Consider the following 21,594-nt stretch of genomic DNA (forward strand, 5'->3'; position numbering starts at 1 on the left):
TGAACCATATTCACAAGAACTTACATCAGGATGATTGTGGTCATCAATTTGAAGCTTCTTGGAAGGACTTTAATTTAGATACAAAATGTAAAGAAATCATGCATAAAATTTTAGAGGTCCAAGGAGAATCCTGTCCACTACACCTCCAAATTGACCACATTTTTTTCAGAATTCATGGCCATTTGTATTCTATATATGAGAAACATCTATAATGAACACAAAATAATGATATTCACAATATAAATAATCTGCCTTCCGAAATTAAATTTCTTATGCAGGTGCAGATATCTTGCCAGAAATATTTTCCAATGAATGACAACATTGCCTTTTAAAATGTGTCATTCTCAATTAAAACAATAAATGCTCTTTGAAAGCCGAATTTGAACCTTCACGATAGATTAAAATCATTTCCGCAGTTTAGAGATAAATCGAAGGAATCAAATAAATAAATATTCTACCTCTGTGGAATGTTATAAATACTGTAATGTGTCAGATGAACAAGGATATCAAACAAAGGCCAGTCATCCAACAGTCAGCTGCCTGCAACAAATAAAAGTCTAAATAAGTTTTGCAATCCAGGCACTTGAGTTTGATGCAATCGTTATAGTCTAGGCTACATACCTTTGAATAGAATCCATCCCTCTTCTCAAAATAACAATAATTGTTTCCTTACTCCAGCCCTTTCACAGTGTCAATCAAAGCAGTTTACATGCTATTTATAATTTACAATATTTCAGTTGTCTAGTCCCCTTCTATCCACACAATCAATAAGAACATTCTATACGATCCTACAGATGGAGAATCAAAGAGTAGCTGGCCTGTAAAATTGTTTTATACTGCTAAGTATCACCTTGTATTGAAAGACAGCTAGAAGAGTGAGAAAGAATCTTTGCAATTAGCTGGAGAGAACAAGAGAACGGAAAACTCATAACCTATGAAATTATATGTATCTGTGTGCTTCTACATACTAAAGATAGCGTGTACTCTGGAAATACTTCCAAGAAGTGCAGATATCACAAATAACAACCAAGGAACATTTTTCACAGAAGACAACCTCATTGCAAGAAATAAACTTTGATTTATTAATTTAGGAGATTCTAAGGACAAGGTACCAAACTAAGCACATCTATTTCATATAAAATGTGCAATACATGCATTTGACATTATTAGAACAAACACTGATCTTACCTGTCAACAACCCATTCTAGTCCAAAAATGTAAATCAATAGATTGGCATGCAGTCAATTTTCTTTGCACAACAGTGTTGGCCTATAAAATTTGCATAGACGAGGACAAAGGCTTCGTGTTGCTTGGAAGAATTTCCACACTTGCATTTTAAATACATTTTAATATTGTTAGCGATAATGTGACAGAACACCTAATTATGTTTAGGTTGGTGGGAAAGCCTGGCAGGACCTGAGTTCACCTAAAAACGGTTTTATTAAACATCTAGGGACTAAAATTACTTATTAACCAGCTTAGAGAACCAAGCAATGAAACGCATGAGGGTTAGGATCTGTGCATGCTTTGGCATTGAATGCTATCTAAACTTTATTCCCAGTGTCCTTCAGTGTTCCTCAAACCCTAGGTGACAGCTTCCCCTTGTTGGGTGGTAAAATTTTATAAATTATATCCCACACTCCTTCCCCCATGGCACTGAATACTGCAGGTGGTGAGAAGGACCGTGGTGTGAAACAAACTCAAAACTTTATCCCAAAGGTATAAAAAAGATCCATCTTAACCCTGAATCTGTTAAGTACCAAGATGAATCCAAACGAACCCAGATGCAAACCTCTCACTGCTTAAAAGATCCACAGTTAAGATGGGTTTATGCTAGTTTTTATTTGTTTGACATTACATATTGGATGTCCTGTTTTTCTCATTGCAGTTTATTAGCATGACATGTGAGTCTGTGGCACCTCTTTCATCCTGGGCTGCAACAGCCCCTTTCTTTTCTTGGTGCAATGAGGTAATAACTCTAAATATTTTTCACTGATCTTGATGATTATAACACTATATGTGAAAGACTCTGTCGACATGCTCTTCCTAGGTATTTTGTGGGTCAAGTCCCCTCTAATCAGAACCTGGGTGTGAAAAAATCAGGAACATCATGGTTTGCATATGCATGCCATCCAAAACCTGATTAAAGGATTCATCTTTTCCACTTCTGAAAGCAAGCACACTGTAACCAGTTGATTAGCTGCATGCCAAGGGTTCACAAGAATAACCATTTTGTTTTCTCTCTGTGGGCTGATAAAGCAGTAGTTGTACCAAGGTTACTTGGGAACGTGGGCGGGAGCGGGGAGTGACATTTTCAAAAGCTCCTGGTTTGGGAGCGAATCAGGAGCAAATTTTTATATATTTTGATGCATATATGTCAAAAAAAGCATGTAGAATGATGAACTAGATATAAAAAGCATAAAAACATGAATCAAACCATATAACATCAATCATCTGGAAGTTATAATCTTCATCAACCACGTCCAAAAGTTAGTAACATACAACATATCGAGTCTCGTGTTTCATCAATCTTAAAGTTTCAAGCTTTCAAAATTCAATATATAACATTTATCATCACTGATCACTAAAGTTGTAACTTGTACTTGTAACCATTACCGTTACCAAGTAACCAAACGATAACAAAGAATATCTAACATGAAATGAAATGTTTCAACTTTCAACTTTCACAAAGCATCATATTCATAATTCATTACCAATCAGCTATAAATGCCAACTTCAAACTTAAATTGTCATATATTGTTTACAAAAAATACCATAATAAATATGAAAGAGACAATAGTGATAAAAGGTACTAGCAACTAGAAAACACAAATAAATATATTATCTACTGCTTGACCCTCTTGCCACGAGAAATTTCTAATTTCTTGTCTCGTGCTTTATTGGAAGTCTCCTCTAGCATAGTCGAACAGCCTTGGTGCTCTTGATTAAATACAAGTTCCATACCCTAGTACCTTAGGTGCTCTTGATTATTGGGAGTCTCCCCCGCATAGTTGGTTTGGTGCTCTTAATTAAATACAAGTTCCATAACATAGTACATGACAAAATCCAATGGAAACATTGTAATTCCCCCAATCCTGAAAAAATGATAACTCTGCTGAATTTTGAGTGAGATCTAAATTTCTACTTTCTCCATATGAAATCCAATGACGTCAAAACCACTCTCAAACATCCTGAGTCATTTCATGGTAATATTAAAAATTTTAGTAAAAAGATGAAAATGAAAGATAAAGGAGAATGTCACTTTTACACATTACCATTAACTGCATATCAACACTAGGGCCATAGGCTTGAATATTAGGCTGCCCCACTCAAAAATTCTTGTTTCTGATCTTCAATAGCTCCCTCTATCACCCCTGAATTGGTAGGAAGCGAAATTAAAATTAGGGAGTGAATTTTGGGAGTGCACTCCCAAGGTTGCTCCCGCCTGGAGCACGCTTTGGGGGGACGGGGGGGGCGCTCCCCCGCAACCCTGAGTTGTATTGTCCCATCTGAGTTGAAGTTGTTGTCTTTCAGTGAAATTTTGGCCATTTTTAAAAATGGATTTCCCAACCAATTAACGAGATTGTTTACCAAAAGCCACATCACATGCTTATCCCCTGGCTAAATAGGTGTTACTCGTGTTTAACTCAAACTATCTCAGGACCTCAAAAAGTTTGTTGAAATTCTGACAGGAAACGAGAAATTCAGACCTGTCCAGTACATCAACCTTCTGAACACTTGTTTCTGTTGTCAAAGACCATACCATATAATTAAAAAGATATCCACTGTCTATAAGCAGTGCTAAGGTTAATCCTTGTCCCATCTGACCTCCATAAGCCCCCAAAGGAGAGGACACATGCTAGACCACAATAACAGGAACTACTTGCAGGCTACAAGACCTATGCAGACTCAAAAGGCAGCAAAGCACTGCCAGCCAAGGGATCAAGACTTTTGAAAAAGGAAAGCCTTAGTCTCTACAAGAGACTAGTAAAAAAGTTGGCCCAAGTTCTCAAGCCACAAACCCACAGGGGTCTGCTCCTAGGCATGCCTGCTTGCTGCCTTCCTAATGGAATACCTGGGGAGAATCCCCCAAGCTATAACCCCAACAACCAAGGCACAAAACCATGAGTCTGCAAGACTAATTGATCAAACCTAACAACAAAGAATCCCCCAAGCAATTTGGGATTGTACAGCATATAGCTGGACAGGATATGAATCTCAAGATCCTCTGTCAATCTTGTCAATGTTGTTGATTTTTGGGTGACAGCAGGAGGTATTCCCGCATGCCAAATAAGCCGACTAAATTGGCCAAAGAAAAATATGAAAAATAATATTAAAATTATAATTTTTGGAGATCATGTAGGCTCCAAATCATCAAGTCGGCTCCCCATGAAGGGGTGTGACTTTTGGTCAAAAGGTCACCCATTTGACTAATATAAAAACCACAAGATGACCTCCTCATTTGGACCAATTAAAATTATAATTTTTGGAGATCATGTAGGCTCCAAATCATCAAGTCAGCCCCCCATGAAGGGATGTGACTTTTGGTCAAAAGGTCACCCATTTGACTAATATAAAAACCACAAGATGACATCCTCATTTGGACCAATTCGAGGTGGGGTTCGAGGTGCTGAAGTTTGACCAAAAGTTTGACTGAGTTTGACGACTGAAAAGGGGCAAGTTTGACCACAAAAGAAAAAAGACTTTGACTGCAGATTTTAGCCACAGTCAACCACAGTTGACTGCAGACCTGCGACTGCAGGACCGAGCTGACATCAGGGCCGAATTTCAGACCATTGATCAGCGTTGACCAGCAATTAAATTCCCTGATACTTGGAGGTTTGACAAGCATTGACTAATCTTGTATTTGACGAGGTTTGACTGCTATCTTGAGCTTGAATTTGTGGCACAGATTTCTAGAATTCTTGGATTTACAATATTGCTGAAGAAAATTTCTCCTTAAAAAAAGTTTTGTTGGGTTTTTCCCAAGGTTCGGTTTTCCCAGGGTAATTTTGGTATCTCTTTTGTGTTTCGCTGTCTCTTTCTGATCCTACTATTTTCATTTCTTTACTGTTGAGATTTTTTGTTGTAATTGCTTAATGATATAGGTGATACAACATAACTGAATTGGAAATCATTGGAAAGTAATTATCAAGATCAGAAGATCAATTTCTACTTTGCATTATTGTAGAAAATTCAACATGGAATCAGAGCCTTGTTAAAAGAGCAGCCCACTAAAGAGACAAGTATTCAAGCAGCTTAATTGGGAAGTCAGCTTTGGAGACAAGATCAACAACCTAATTGATTTTGGGTCTCTTATCTAAAATGGCACCAAATCTTAGATTTGAAGACACAGGTTGGATGTTGCCTCAATTTCGGATCTTGGAATACATTTTGGAAGAGAATGAACTTCAGGAACATGTGGAAAATGTCAGTCCAAAACCAGAGGGAGCTGAAGAGAAAACTAAACTATGTTGCATGGGTTCGCGAACCCGGAGGTGGGGTTCTCAAACCCGTCCCGGGTCCTCGTCCCCAAGTACCGGATTTGGGTACGGGTGCTTCTGAGAAGAACCCATAAGAACCGGGTTCTTCTATGAAGAATCGGGTTCTCCATTAAAAAAAATTGGGTTCTTTTGTTTTGACGGGTACGGAGAACCCTGATTATGGGTACTTGGAACCCCAAAATCAGGTTCTTTGGGGTTCATTTTAGTTTTATTTTTAAATTTTTAATTAATTCAGTGGGCTTCCCCTAATATTCCAGGTAGCTAGTTCTTCATCTTGCGAGAGGAATTGGAGTACTTATGCCTTTATCCATTCAGTAAAGAAAAATAGGTTGGGCTCAAAAAAGGCAGAGAACTTAGTGTACATTCATAGCACACCTCGTCTCATATCTCGAAAAGACCCTGGGTACAAGGAAGGCCCTTTGAAGAGATGAGACCAATACACAGATGATGCTATGTGTGTGGACAAGAAGATACAACCAAATGGCCTTATTGAGCTACCTCCAGTTGCTATGGATGAGCAAGAGCCTCAAGATGAGTGTGATTCCTACCTGGAGAGCATGCTAACTAAAGATCTAAGTGATGCTAATGACATGGCTTGAGGAAGCCATTGTTCACTATTAGCTATTTTTATTTTAGTATTTTAAATTTTCCTAGTTCTTGTTTGGAGATGCCTTAAGGCAAATTTTGAATGTAGTATGACAATGGACATATATCACAATTCTTATTAATATGTAAACTCCAATTTGCACTTGATATCAAACTAGAAATTTTGAAATTTCATTGTGAATGTTGAATGTTCAATAATGTGCATGTTTAAATATTTAGCATTGTAATCATAAATATTTTAGTTTTCTTGTTTAAAGTTGAAAAATACACAAATTCATATATATTATAATTTATAAAATATTATATTATATATAAATCATAATATACCCCCGACGAACCCCCTGTTTCAAAAAATGAAGCACCCATCCCCGTCCTTGTACCCATACCCATCCCCGAACCCACGTTTCTTGGCACCATAGAAGCTAAATATAAAAGAATGAGGCTAAGGCCAAAAGAATCCTGGTAGATTCCATCAAATATCACTTGATTCCCCATGTAGCTAGATTCAAAACAGCGAAGGCAATATATGATGCTCCAATGAAAATATATGCAAGAAACAATACCTACAAAAATTAGCTTTGAAAAATCGTCTTCATGATATCACAATGACTAAATCTGACTCTGTTGTCTCATATGTTATAAATATCTCACAAGTCAGAGATGAGCTTGTAGCCATTGAAGACAATATTGAAGATCCAGAACTTGTTTCAATTACTCTCAATGGATTTCCATCCTCATGGGAACCATTTATTCAAGGAATTTGTGCATGATCAAAACTACCCACATTTGATGAGCTATGGACTGATTCTGTTCAAGAAGAGCCAATAATAAATATTATCATCTAAAAATAACTCACAAACTCCTCATAATGAAGAAGACAACCCCTTGCAGCTCATACTAGAAAAGGAAAGGGAAGAAGGAACTTTGAAAATTTTGACAAAAAGGACTTTGGAAAATTTAGTAAGAAGAATTCAAGTAGAAGACCTACTCACACTCAAGATAAGAAAAAGAAGGACATGTCAAAAGTGAAGTGTTTCACTTGTCAAAATTTTGGACATTATGCATCCAATTGCCCTGAAAGAAAAAGGAAGGAAAGGGAGCATGCATCAGCAGCCAACATTGAAAATGATGATGATGAGCAGCCACCTCATAAAAAAGTCAAAAGAATTTTTCCTTTACATCTGTCAAGAAATTGACAAATCCCCTCTATATTTTTCTTTTTCTTTTAAGAATTAAATAAAAGCATTTTTTTTCATTTAGTCAGCCTCTTATCCTCTTCATTTTTGGCCTCATTATGAACCTTCTCTTAGTGAAGTTCATGAATAATCAAATGTATTGCAGGAGAATTGCCACTACATAGGTAACAACATAAGAAAGTACAAGGCAAGGTTGCAACAAGAGAATTAAACGAGCAAATTTTTTATGGCTATATTCTTAAGAATGTTAAAAGAAATTGTACATATTGACATCTAGGATCGTGTCCAACAACAGGTAGAGTTGCCAGTTCCAAGAGAACCAACAGTTAGGCAAAGTGGAAGGAGCAGCCTTCCAAGAAGATATCATGAGCTTGTTATTCATAGTAGGATAAAACTGCACATGACAAGTTTGATGGAATTACAAAAAGTGTCGATAAAATTTGGAAGATAGAGGTTTGTAAACCTTAGAAAACTAGAAGGTTATGACTTGTATTGAAGTCTTGGATGAGAAAGTCCTAGGGTTTGTGAAACCCTAGAATGACACCTAGAGTGTTGAATGCCAATGGAGTTTGTACTTGATTCATCTTCTTGATAACATGGAAATGACTTAGCTTATCCCAGATAAGGTAGTATCTGATGTCTATATATTGGAGCAATCATAGAATACGAGATTCCTCAACAATCGAATCTCCACCTGGTTGACACAAAAGATCATTGTGGTATCCATCATGTGTACAAACAGCTCACTGAAGAGCTCCCACAACTAGGCAGCGTCACACGAGGTCATACTCGTAGCTATGTATTCAGTCTCAGCGGTGCTCAAAGCAACCGTCTTTTGCTTCCTGCTCATCCAGGATATTGAGCAGAACCCAAAGAGAATCAACACTCAGAAGTGCTCTTGAGATCCTCCACACTGCCTGCCTAGTCAGCATTCGAATAATCATGCAGCTTCACATTTCCGACAGTGTATCTCAATTCATGAGAGATTGTGCCCCGAAGATATCTTAGAAGATTCTTGGCACCAATCCAGTGAGGCTCAACCATATATGAGCTCATCATGCTAACTACAAAACATATGTCCGGACGGAAGTTCACCAAGAACATCAACGCGAATGAGTTTATGAAACTCAGAGGCATTTCCCAAATCTGGTCTAGCATCACTACCATATAACTTCTAAAAGTTAAGATCCTCGAGGTAGTCACGGGCTTGCAGTTTACCATTCCACATCCGGAATCCAACTCCCTCTTACTTCTACAAATGAGAGGGTCTGCACCTGTCAGAAATAGGTCGTCCTTAGAAGGTGTCGGTATGAGAGGTCTATCATCCACAACCTTCGAGCAATGGTTTGGATCGGCTTCACTCCTAGTGAATCTCAGCTTCATCAAACAACTATCAATCCTCTCATACTACGCCCAGGGTGTTTTGCTTCAAGCCATAGAGGGCTTTCTTCCACCTGCATACATGAGATTCCCGATCATGAATCTCAAGCCCCTCGGGTTGTTCCAAACCTATGGACCTGCTACATGAGGGGAATGGTCCCCTTGTAAGATTTTCCTTCGGTACATCTCAGACATGTACCTTCATGCTCTTTTTGAATTCAGGCATCCCTGTCACCATCTGACTCACATCGAGTAGGGCCCCATAATAAGTAGACCTTTAGTGCTATATATGAGATGTGACAACTGACATGGTCCCCAATGGACCATCCTGCAACTTGATAAAAATTCCCAACCCTGAACCCATGAGTAAAAGCATCTTAGAAAATTCTATTTTCAAACACGTACATTTCCATCGATGAATGCCACCCTGAAACCTTTGACTTCCATTGCGGAAATGGAAACCAAATTCTTCTTGTAATCAAGTACATAAAAGAGATTTTGTAAATGAATCGAGTTACCCTTATTCAATTGAGGGGTAATATTCCCTACACCCTTTCTGGGATAGGTGGCATCGGCTCCAAGTATAATCCCACGATTGTTTCCATCTCTACTAAATTAGAGAGATCACCCTTCTATCCGATGAAGTGCCTTGAAGCACTATAATCAATAAGCTAGATTCCCAAAGAATCTGAAGGAGAGGGCTAATACAAGATAACGCTTCTTTATCTTATCAGAAACAACATTTGATTCTTCGTACTTGGGGTTCCTTCCTTTCTCTAAAGAGTCAGCCATTTCCCTAATGACTTGCACTGTCATTCCTCTTATCATTGAAGATGTCCCTGGAATGGTTTTTATCATCATCAAGTGATGTGTCCATGCCATTCGGACACTCCTTCGCACAATGGTCGAACTTATTACAAACAAGGCATTTGCCTTTTCTTCCACCCTTAGATCCAGACTTCCCATGGAAGTGATCTTTAGGTAGGCCATCAGAAGCTTTCGTTGCGCCATTCTGATAATGTTCTCTGCTTCGATTTCACCCTCGGTGAATTTGAAGAGGGATGAGGAATCCACTGATCCTTTTGTTCTTTCCCAACTCTCTTCGGTGATTGCTCTTCCACTCTTGCTTGAGCTTTGTCTTCACCTCAATTCTGATACCATGTTAATTTTAGGTATGTTTTATGGTTAGAGCAATTTATCTCAATTTTCACAGTTAGCTCAATATATTTCCCAAATTAGCAATCACATCAACGTTAAAGTAAATTGCAGATAGAACATAAACATAGATCGCAGAAGACAAGCCAAGACAAGAGGACACAAGATGTGGCGCTAGCCAGGGACAAACCCTAATGTGGGGAAACCCTTGATCAATTCTTTTTATATGTTCTTCAATAGTTCAGTAGAGAGAGAGAGAGAGAGAGAGAGATAGCACATTTACAACAGAAGTCAACATTTTGACTTATAATACAATAGATCATCTCTAAGAACATGATACATGAGGTAGCCGAACTCAGTTGAAGACATGGTGCTTCAACTGATTCTCCAAGGTGATTCCATCACCTATCATTACACTGCACCTCGTCATCACGCTGCACCTCACTGTGCTGCATCATGCTGCATCCATCATCACTATGTTGGACCTCATTATGCTTCACTAATCATGACTGTACCCATCACTGTACTGCATCTCATTGTAGCATTTAATATCACTGTACTATACTAGCAAGTGCTGCACACAACATGCTACACTTTACTTTGTCATGATGCCCATCATTGTGCTGTAGCATTTCACATCATGTTGCCCCTTATCACAATGTTGTCACTGCTCATACTGTTGCACCATGATTGCTTGTTGTCCCATGCAAGCACCATGTCCTTGTTGTCCCATCTACCTTTGCTGCACCATGTGACCTTGTTGTCCCATCTTCCTTTGCTGCACCATGAGACCTTGTTGTCCCATCTATCTTTTGCTACACCATGAGACCTTGTTGTCCCATCTATCTTTGCTGCACCATGAGACCTTGTTGTCCCATCTATCTTTGTTGCACCATGAGACCTTGCTGTCCCATCTATCTTGCTGCCAACACACCATACAAACGTTGTTGTTTGTCACTTCATTACTGTTGTAATTTCTGGGACTGGTTAGGGCACACAACAGTCCCTAACCGTCCTCAAATCTGGCCCAAAATTGCCCTTATGAAATGCGGCCTAGGCAAGTGTAAACCCTCTGCCTTCACGCTGAAGATGAGGGTATAACATGACCCCAAAACATCACATGCTGTCCCATGTATCTTTGTTGTAGCTTACAACCCACACATCAAACCAAAACAGCCCTCCTCTGTTCGGCCCTCCTAACAGCAACTCGACCTTCACATATGACCCTAAAACAACCTCCAAAAACCCACGTTGTTCGCTCTTCCTTACTGTGGCTAGCACATGATAGATTTGCGTATTTGGGCAGCGTGAACAGGTCTTCTTCGCCGAGCTATGTCTCTCCTTTAGGTAGCGTAGAGGGCAGGTTGGGCAGCATATAGAATCAAGGGTCTTCTCCCTTGGACTGCAGCGAGATCTTCCACTTTAGGACTGCGGCTAGGGCAGCCTTTAGGAATGAGGCTAGGGCATCCTTTAGGACCGCAGTTAGGGCATCCTTCTCCTAAATTTCTCTTCCACTAAAACCCAAAGCGAGTGGAGAGAAAATCAAGAGAGAAGTGTGTGTGAAATAACTCTCAATTCATCTCCTTTTATACTAAAACATTGCGCACGTGGGGTTTATTTGGTTGTGGGCCGACCTTGACGAATTGTCTATTAACACAAATAAATTCATAACTCCGTGAATACTTATTGGAATCGGATGATCTTTAGATCAATCCTACACCTCTCGATGAGAGGGATCCAAGAAAAATATCAGCTGCCATAAATAAGATGACCCACATGGAGTTTGGCCCTAGTTGCCAATTTGAACACTAGGTTAGGTCATGACCAAAAGGATATTTATAAAAGTTGCCTAAGGAGCCAAGAAGGACTTTGGCCAACCTTGGATATACGAGGAGTTACATTGCCCACTCTAGGATGGAATTATCTATAGACATGCATCAATATGGAAAGCTCATAAACTCTTCTTAAGGAATGACAAATTTCATCTAAAGGAGAATCTATTGCAAACAAGGAAAATACCTCCCTCGCTAAGAGGGAGTGATGATTTTTGTGTAGCATGAGGAGGTATTCCCACGTGCCCAATAGGCCTACTAAATTGCCCAAAGAAAATTTTGCAAAATAATATTAAAATTATAATTTTTGGAGATCATGTAGGCTCCAAATCATCAAGTCGACCCAACCATGAAGGTGTGTGACTTTTGATCAAAATGTCACCCATTTGACTAATATAAAAACAACAAGATGACCTCCACATTTGGACCAATTCGACCAACACATATTCTTCTATTTTTTGATCCACACGTGTGAAGTCAAAGAAGAAGAGATCTAAAGGTTAACCGAAATAAAGAGGCTACCATTTGATTGAGTTTGACTTGCTCTGTTTGACCGAGATTCTGCAGAAGTTTGACTGAAAGTTTAATTGAGTTTAACCATTGAAAAGGGGCAAGTTTGACCGCAAAAGGAGACTTTGACCACAGATTTAAGCCACAATTGACTGCAGTTGACTACAGTCCTTTGACCGCAAGACCGAGCTGACATCAAGGTCAAATTTTAGACCGTTGACCAGCGTTAAATTCTCTGATACTTGGAGGTTTGACCAACTTTGACTAAGTTGGTATTTGACTAGGTTTGACTAGCGTCTTGGGCTTGAATTTGTGGCACATATTTCTATAATTCTTGGATTTAACGATGCTAGAGTTTATCATTGTTCAAATCCAAAACATTCATGTGAACATGGACAACCTCAAGAACCAAAGGTATGATGATCGTAACGAGTTGGCAACTTTCGTCAATGACATTCAATTTGGCCAAAGTGAAATCATGGAACAATTGGATAATCTGCGATGCCAACAAAGGCGCACCAACGACCACCTTTGCAGTCTAGAAGTGAGGGTGGAGCATATTGATTTTCATATGCACGAATATGCTGCCTATTTCGCAGCTCCCCCTGTAATCCCCCCAACCCCCCTCCTTAATATGTTGCTTTCTGTTATGTTTCTCTTTTTGTTTACAGTATGTATTTCATGGCTCCTATGCCGCTGGAAAATAATGAGTGAAGCCGGTAGCTCATGTTATCCTCCAGGTCCCAATCTCAACAAGTTTGGTCGGACTGAGAGAAAGAAGCCTGTTGAGATGCATTTTGTACTCTACACTTTGATGTTAATATAATGCTTGAACTTTGACTGACAAAAAAACAAAAAATTTGTTTACAAATTTACAATTCAAATTATCTATAAATACTTGTAATTTGTAAATAAGTAATGAAATGAACTAAGTTACTAATTAATGTCTTTTTCTTTGCAGCGCATTGGTGGGAGTCATTTCGCAGCCAATGTTCTCAATTGCAAAAGTTTGCAATTAGAGTCCTCAGCCAAACTTGCAATGCTTCAGGTTGTGAGCGCAATTGGTCTATTTTTGAGAACATATACACGAAGAAAAGAAACAGGTTCGAACAAAAACAGTCTTGTCTCGTGCAATACAACCTTCGACTAAGGTGGAACCAAATGATGAACAGAACACCTGGTCTAGATCCCATTATGTTGGACGATATTGGTCCAACATCAGAATGGGTGGAGGAGACTAAAGATCCTGTGTTTGATGTTGATTTTGATATTGACCTGGCATTGGGGGGGATGAAGCATATTTGGTAGAGCCATTAGAACCAGGATTAGTAGCCCCATCAAGAAAAGGCAAACAACCAATGGAAGGCACTAGTCGTGAAACTCGACGAACTCATGCTTCCATTAGGTCCTCTTCTATTGTTATTGGTGGCAGTGTTACTACTGAGGTTGCAGATGAGGCTGAGGCATCTTCAGACTTTGAACCAGATGATGTCTATGTAGCTTCTGTTGATGATCCCGTGTCTAGTAGTGGTGATGAATTTGATGATTGATCGTGTGTAGACTTGTAGTCTTGTAGTAGACTAACGGTCTCATAGCTTGTAGCATTATTTTTGGACTTTATGGGCCATTTAGAGCCTCATTGCTTATGTATTTTTTCGATGATATGTATTGCACTTGGTGCCATTTTGATATATTCACCTTTACATGGTAGATAAATGAGCAAACTTTGCATATTTTGTCTCTATTGGCTTGGAATCATGGTTTTAAATTTAAAAATAGTTTTTTTCATTAAAAATTAATTATTTAATGTATTTTTTTTTAAACCAATTCATTGAGATCTCACCAGTCCCGGTTTGACCAGTTCTAGTTTGAAACCCAGTTTATTAGGTTGACCAGTTCGGTGACTGGTTCCGGTTTTTAAAACTATGCCCATACCTCACCAAGATCTCTCAAGCGAGAGATGAGTTGGTTTCCATGGGAGAGGCTATCCCCGAGGACTAGTTGGTCAAAATCGCACTAGATAGTTTCACCTAGCAGTGGGATGGATTCATACATGGTATTGTGTCCAGAGAGCATTTTCCAAACTATAGGAGGATGTGGGAAGATTTCATCCAGGAGAAGTGCCAAGAGTGGCAGCCAAAGTGATGGGGTAGGTGAGGAGAGAAGGTTGCCCTTGCGACTAAGGGCAAGAAGAATAAGCATCAGTCCACCAATGGGGCCAAGCAGCAGAAGGAGGAAGAGAAGTCCGAGAAGGACATGAGCAAAGTCAGATGCTTTGCTTGTGGGGAGATGGGTCACTATGCTTCTAAGTGTCGCGAGAAGAAGGAGAAGAAGAAGAAGGATGTGGCAGCATCAGCTGAGGTGGAGGAGTTCACCTCGAGATTTGACACAGAGTTTGCACTGGTGGTGAGCTTAGCCACTAGTACTATATCTATGAGTGTGGCTTATAGACAGTGGAGTATCTTGCCATATGACTGGAGTGAGGGAGCACTTTACGAGTCTTACAGAGGGTTTAGACTTGGAGGTGGTGCTTGGAGATGACACCAGGGTCAAAGTGGTAGGAGTGGGGATTGTATCCTTTCAAAGGGAGTCATTGCCACCTCTGAATGTGACGGAGGTCCTTTATGTACTAAGGTTGAGGAGGAACCTGATATCGGTTTCCTGTATTGAGGACAGGGGATATGTTGTGTTGTTCCGGGATGGACAGGTCTTGATGTATCCTGTGGGATCTAACATAGCATCTGCTAGAGTGATTAGTGTCCATGAGGGGAGACTTTACAGGTTCATGTTTCAAACTTCCAAGACCATGAGGAGGTCACAGGAAGGTGATCGAGTAGAGTATCAAGCTCCTCAGCAGGGAGCCACACCATAGGTATCAGGGTACACTGGTATAGGATCACAGAGGTCAAGAAGATTACTGGCTTCTCAAAGTGTAGGATCTCAGAGTGTTGGATCACTACAAGGCACAAGGGCATCATCATCAGGGCCACAAGTGTCAAGGGATGGAGATGAGGCTCCCAAGCTTGTGCGGGAGACTTCTTCAAGGAGGTGGAAGCCGAGAAGACTTTATAATACATTGAAGGAAGCACGAGTCAATGAAAGAGAGTAGACCACCAAAGAGGTTGGGTGGTTATGTGGCGAGAGTAGTGGGTGACAAGATGGTACCATGGGGTGAGCATATCCACTTCAGAGATAAAGATGGAGTGGTGGGAAACAACTTCCTCGATAAGGAGTGTTGAGAAAAATGGTACCAAGTGTTTCCTAGTGCATTGGCCTTTATGCCAAGGAAAGCACTTTCATAGCATTTTTGTCATGTGACATTATGGATTTTAATAATGTCATGGGGTTAAGTCACTTTATGAAGTGGTACATGTGTTTGGTACTTTATAATAAAGTCACTTTATGTTTTAAATGTGACTTTAAGAGAAAAAGTACTAAGTGTCCTTTTATTATTAAAGTCACTTTATATTTTAATGTTGACTTTATGAGAGAAAAAGTGCACAAGGTACAAAACATGTTAAAGTGACTAGGAGTTCTTTAAGTGAGGGGTACAACATGAGAAAAGGGGTCAAGAGAGAGAAATGATCTCTACCCTTGACCTAATGAGCTGAGATTTAATTTCAACCATTAGATTTACAGGGTTATGTTTCTCTTCACTTACAGAAGACAAAAGAGAAAAAGCTAAAGATAATTCATTATTCTTCTCATGGGACTTGAGGAGAGCGTAGGAGGTCATGTTTGCAAGGAGAGCTTAAGGGAGAGTAGCACGCAGCCAAGGAAGGCAGAACGCAACCAAGGATAGTAAGTCGAGTTTAAGGCTTGTAGAAAAGGTTGAAGCTCTCATTATTCTCAAGAGCATAGAGGGAGGAGGAGGAGGGCAAGATCGTAAAGAAGGAGAAGGTGCAGCGTACAAGGAGGAGATAAACCAGAATTTTCTGTTGTAGATTCTTGGCACGCAAATCTAGATTCTCAAGGTTGAGATTCAAGGGAACGCAGGCTGATTTTCTAAGGAAAGGTCTACACTGATTTGGAGGAGGTTGAGAGTGATTCTCTACATAAAACTCAGGGAGGTTAAGGGTTGTTCGAAGCCCTCCTTTCTAGTCATTTCACATTTAACTGAGCCCGAGTTTTGCAGTCATTTACAACATGAAACCCAAGGCAGATTGCTTCAAATTTGAGGCACGAATTTTCTGGGAAAGTTTTGTTATGTTTGGCACAATATTCCAGTCAGTTTCAGCATGAGAATCAATGAAAAACAAATGACAAAGATTGTCAACTGTGTGGCAATGTTCTACATGCAAAAAGGACTGTACCATCTTGTCTACAAAGGGAGATAAGTTTGGTGTTATTTGTTGTGTATAAATTTTCCTTAAGAGCAATAAAAATCCTCTTTGAAAACTAGTTTTTGTTGAGATTTGTAGCTTGGGAGGTACTCTAAACCCTAGGTTGCAGGTTATGGAGGTAGGAGCGCCACAAAAATACTTTATATGCTTGGAACCCAAGATGTGGGCTTTGCACCCAAGCTTGTGGGTGTGGAACCACAAGGCGATTTTGGCATGTGATGATTTGAGATGATAGAGGACCTTGACAGAAGAAAGAAGCAACAAAAATCACTCACTGTGTTGTCTATCATGAGATATGAATTTTTGAAGTATATGTATGGGCTTGGTTAAGGTCGGCTAGGTCATCTCTAAAACTTGGTGCAAATTACCTTGTGGAGGAAGTCGCAGGCTTGAGGCAAATTGTATGAGGCTTGGGAGACCTATTTGGTGTGCCTTGTCACTAGTTTTTGGTGTGTTCTTCTTGTAGACTTAAGTCGTTGTCACAAAGGTAAGTTGGAGTCTGGTTTGTGTTACTTTTTAGTGCGTTTGGTGCTTTGTTTGGGTTGTAGGGGTAGTTGAAGCTACAGTGTCGTGTGGAGGGTTGTTTGGAGGAGCGAGAGGGCTAAGAAGGCTAATCCAACCTAGCCGCAATCAACCTTCCAGATCTTCGACCTCTTTGTAGCAGCACTTCCACCCCAGCAACTTTGACTATGCAACAACTCACGGCATCGAGCAGCAACTGGCAGCAACAACACTAGAAGACTTTGATCTCCCAAACTACGGCACAAAACACAGAATCTTCAGACATCTTGATACAACTTTGATTGTCACAATTAATCACAATAGGACCCAGAGACTTCTCAAACAAATCTATCAGAAGCTTCCTTAACCAAACAACCTCCTTTCCTACTTCACATGCAGCCACATATTCTGCCTCAGCACTACTTAAAGCAACGGGATCTTGCTTCCTACTCATCCATGAGATCATAGCAGCTCCCAGACTAAAACATCCTCCGGTAGTGCTCCTTCCATCGGTCTCACTGCCACCCCAATCAGAATCTGTGAAGCCAATTAGCTTGACTTCCTTACTATCATACTTTAGGCAGTGATGTAGAGTTCCACAAAGATTCCTCAATATGTGTTTGGCAGCCATCCAGTGATCATGACGAGGCTCCAATTAAAATTGACTAAGAATGTTTACTGCAAAACATATATCTGGCCTATTATTTACCAGATACATTACGGAACCCACCCACTGTCGATAGGAGGTAGGATCCAAGAGACTGGAGTCAGAGCCCCTCAACTTCTTGAGATTGGTGATCATAGGAGTATTCATCAACTTGGAATCCATCATCCTTAAATTTCTGCAACAACTTGACAATGTACTTTCGTTGCCCCAAATATATCTCCCCAGGTCTCTGCCATACTTCTAGACCCAGGCAATAGTGCATCAATCCTAGATCCTTCATTTCAAATTCAATTGCCAACATCTTCTTGCATTCTTGAATTCTTCGCTCCACACCTGTGATGAATAGATCATCCACATTTAGTAGAATAATGATGGGCTCATTATTCATGACCTTGATGTAGACATTCGGATTAACAGAACTCTTTACGAACCCAATTCTAAGTAGATATGCATCCATCCTTGCATACCATGACGCAGGTGCTTGCTTCAAACCATATAGGGCCTTCTTAAGTCTGCAAACATGAGAGTCCCTGCTATTAACTTCAAATCCTTCAGGTTGTTCGATATACACTTCCTCATCAATGGTCCCATTCAGAAATGCGGTCTTCACATCCATTTGATGGATATTCCAACCCATTGTAGCAACCAATGAAACCAAAGATCTAATGGTAGTGTACCTTGCTGTGGGTGCAAAGGTTTCTTCATAATTAATGCCTTCCTTTTGAGAGAAACCCCTTGCAATGAATCTAGCTTTGTACTTGTCTATACTTCCATCAACAGCATGTTTGATCTTATAGATCCATTTGGAGGTGACAACCGATTTGTCACTAGGTCTAGGAACAATTTCCCAAACCCCATTCTTCATGATGGATTGATATTCTTCCTGCATCGCTTTCTTCCAAACCTCTTGATGAGCAACTTCCTTGAATGTAGATGGTTCGACTTCAATTAACTTCATCATATATGTAGCATAACCAAAGTATCTCTTCGGTCTTTTACTTTCCCTGAAGGTTCCTCTCACAGCTTCATGTCCTTCATTATCTTCTAATGTAGCTTTTAACCAATTTGGCCTTTTCCTTGTAGTTGGGATGACCACAGATTGAATAGGCTCACTTGGTCCTTCTTGATTTGTAGTAGGGTTTTCATGATGATATTCTTCTTCTTCAAATATGGGAACTTCTTCATCATCAGAATCAATAGGAATATCCTTTGATTTCTTGTAGGCTTGATTTTCATCAAATATGACATCCCTGCTTACTTCAATATGACTTCCTTCCTTAATGTAGATTCTATATGCTTTTGAGGAGAGACTATATCCAACGAATATTCCCTTGATACTTGTAGAGTCCAACTTCTTTCATTTGTCCTTTGGAACATGAATGTATGATGGACTTCCAAAGATTTGGAGGTGATCCATGTTCGGCTTCTTTCTTGTGAATACTTCTTCGGGTGTTATATTATTAAGACTTCTATGAGGACTTCTATTTTGAATGTACACGGCTATCATTGTTGCTTCTCCCCATAAGAATTTTGGTAGGTCTTGATTAAGGAGCATAGCTCGAATGCCTTCTTCAATTGACCTATTCATCCTTCGTCCACTCCCTTTTGTTCGGGATAACAGGGAACAATGAGCTCCTTCTTAATTCCTGCTTCCTTACAATATGCAATCAATTCCTTAGAAGTGTATTCCCCACCATTGTCGGATCTTAGAGTTTTTATCTTTCATTTGGTTAGGGTTTCCACTTCGGATCTAAACTCTTTGAACTTTTCAAATACTTCATCTTTTGTTTTGAGAAGGTAGAGCCATGTCTTTCTAGAATGGTCATCAATGAATGTTACATAGTAGAGATGACCTCTAAGTGATTTTTCAAACATGGGCCCACACACATCAGAGTGGATGAGATCTAATATCTCTTTAGACCTAGTTTCACTATTCGGAAATGGCTTTCTTGTATGTTTTCCCAAAGAGCATCCCTTGCACACTCCTTCATGATCTAACTTCATATTGGGGATGCCATGAACCAATTGACTAAGAGTAGGGATGACCTTATAATGTAGATGACCATACCTCCTATGCCATAGCTCAATGGGATTGACTTCCATATGAACCAAAGCTTGAGTAGGTGGTGTAATGACTCTATAAGGCTTCCTTCAAGAACTCCAATAACCCTAGCTTTATCAATGCTAGTCTTTTCCCCAAACGGATACGTTTCCATCAACAACAACAACTCTATCCCCTTTATCTTCTAAACAAGAAATAGAAAGCAAATTCTTTTTCAAACCTGGAACATATAGTATGTTGTTGAGGTGCAGCTTCGATCCATTTTCTAGCTTCAACGATGTTGATCTCAGGCCTCTAACAGCATAGCTTTTGTTGTCACCCAATTCCACTGCATGAGAAGATGGCTCCTTTGATAGTGTATGAAGTTGTGAACTTTCTCCTATCATGTGTCTTGATGCTCCACTATCAATGATCCATGCATTGTCATCACTAAGTGTTGGCATTATGGTTCATGGTTCAGGTGTTGTCCTTGATGGCAACCCATTCAGGTGGTAGATCGTTGTTCTTCATGTCAGCAGCAAAGATTGATGATCAGCTCTTAATTTATTGAAAAATTTAAGAAGGACGCAGGTACACCTTTCAGATAGTGCGTACCCGCAGGTAATCCATGCATAGACCGCGTCCAGGGACGCAGTCCAGCCGTTCAGAAGGTGCGTCCACCCAGTGCACACTTTTTAAGGCAGAGAAAAGCACACGTGGGGGTTTCTTGTGATTTACTCCTGGTATCTAGCCGACGGTATTGTGTTTTTAAGGTGTTGGCTCGTGGTATTGTTCCTTGATTTGAGGAGGAGCTTGCCTATATAAAGCAAAGGAGATCATTTGGTTTGAGTATGTCTTTGGTTGAATATCTTATTGGGTGAGATCTAGTCTAAATCTAGAGAAGGCGAATCTACTGAAGGACTAAGATCTCTTTGGCGCATGATCAGATCTGTAGATCTGTGTGTTTGGGTTTCTCTTAAAGTCTTGAAATCATTCATACCCGAAGGCACGCAGGTACAGTGAAAGGAAAGTGCGCCGGGACGCAGCGCAGCAGAGAGAGACCTGCGTGGGGACGCAGGGCAGACGTGGCTCAGGTGCGTCCGGGACGCAGTTCAGTAACGGGAGATCTGCGTGGGGACGCAGGACAGACCAGGTTCAGGTGCGTCCCTGAGGTAAAAAGACGCGGCGCGATAGTATCTCTGGGTGCGTCTTTTGAGCAACTGGACGCGGCGCGATAGTGTTTTTGGGTGCGTCCCTGCAGCAAAAGGACGCAGAGCAGTTGAAGGAACAGTGCGTGGGCACGCAGTGCTGCAGTAGGATCTCTGCGGGTGGTCGCAGGAAAGCAGAAGGTGAACTGCGTCTATACGCAGGCCACAGAAGGGAAAACTGCGTCTTTGTTCTGTTGATTGTATTTCTCTGTTGATAAGGTGTTCTGGGTTAATTCTGTTATTGCTGATCTGATAACTATAGTAGACAGTAACTGTTATGTTCTTGATGATCATTTGATGTTTTATGAAAAGAAGTAGAGAGTTGTAGCTCTCTGCAGGTTGCAGCCTGCGTACTGGTAAATGACTGCACCAGTACTAAATCATTGTAAAAGGAGTTTCTAATTTGAAAGAAGATAGAGACATATTGCAGCAGGTGGTTTTCACCCACATTGGGTTTCCACCTTACATCTTGTGTTCTTTGGTGTGACTATCTGTTTTCCTTGTTCATGCTCATTATTTTATGGTACTGATATGCAAGAATAATTCAAAGATCAAATAAAGAAGATTTGTTAAATTGCTAGATAATACTGATTCACCCCCCCCCTCTCATTATTATTTCCAACAATTGGTATCAGAGCCGGTCCTTCAGAG

General features: G+C 40.1%; 1 pseudogene across 2 annotated transcripts in view; it reads right to left on the reverse strand.

The window, feature by feature from the left end:
* Window positions 1-207: 207 nt before the first annotated feature.
* LOC149172565 (protein-tyrosine-phosphatase MKP1 pseudogene) overlaps window positions 208-21,594 on the reverse strand; it is a 97,011-nt pseudogene continuing 75,624 nt past the window's right edge. For both annotated transcript variants that reach the window (XR_016259087.1, XR_016259086.1), the window contains one exon: window positions 208-540. The product of XR_016259087.1 is annotated as a protein-tyrosine-phosphatase MKP1 pseudogene, transcript variant X2 (transcript). The remainder of the gene's footprint in view (window positions 541-21,594) is intronic.

Source organism: Pinus tabuliformis, chromosome 4_2 (assembly GCF_031772625.1).
Source record: "Pinus tabuliformis cultivar Carrire ecotype Pingquan chromosome 4_2, CPIR1, whole genome shotgun sequence".
Lineage (NCBI taxonomy): Eukaryota > Viridiplantae > Streptophyta > Pinopsida > Pinales > Pinaceae > Pinus > Pinus tabuliformis.